General features: G+C 45.8%; 1 long non-coding RNA gene across 1 annotated transcript; it reads right to left on the reverse strand.

Moving 5' to 3' along the window:
* Window positions 1-36: 36 nt before the first annotated feature.
* LOC107682101 (uncharacterized) lies at window positions 37-411 on the reverse strand. Its single transcript, XR_001633363.1, has 2 exons — window positions 259-411; window positions 37-166 (listed from the first exon to the last, which is right to left on the reverse strand). It is a non-coding gene; the product is annotated as an uncharacterized LOC107682101 (long non-coding RNA).
* Between the last annotated feature and the right edge of the window lie 6 nt (window positions 412-417).

Genomic DNA, 417 nt, shown 5'->3' on the forward strand with positions numbered 1-417 from the left:
ACAATAAGTGAGATGTACAGTCGGCCTCTGCTCTGTGTTGAGGTCCTGATCACATCTCAGGCTTTATTGTGTGACTGGCTTTTATAGGACATGGTTAACGTGAGCTCATAACAGTATGCTGATCAATTATGATCCATCTGATCTTCTTACTGTCGGCCTCTAACAACTGAAAGAAAAGCCAAAGTCAGGTAAGCAAGCACTAACATCACAGATCTTCCAAACAGCGGTGATCCGAGTGTTTGATTGTGTTCAAATCACCTTAATCACAGCAGTACATGCGCACATCATTGAGAGCGGTGTCGTCTCCTCCTCCCTGTGACTCTTCTACCCGTGTCTGGATACCACAAATCCCTTTTCCTTCACATGTATTACTCCAGGAGTCCCATTCGCCCCAGCTTGTGCCTTCACCCACTAAAG

Source organism: Sinocyclocheilus anshuiensis, unplaced genomic scaffold (assembly GCF_001515605.1).
Source record: "Sinocyclocheilus anshuiensis isolate Anshui unplaced genomic scaffold, SAMN03320099.WGS_v1.1 C31580016, whole genome shotgun sequence".
Taxonomy (NCBI): Eukaryota; Metazoa; Chordata; class Actinopteri; order Cypriniformes; family Cyprinidae; genus Sinocyclocheilus; species Sinocyclocheilus anshuiensis.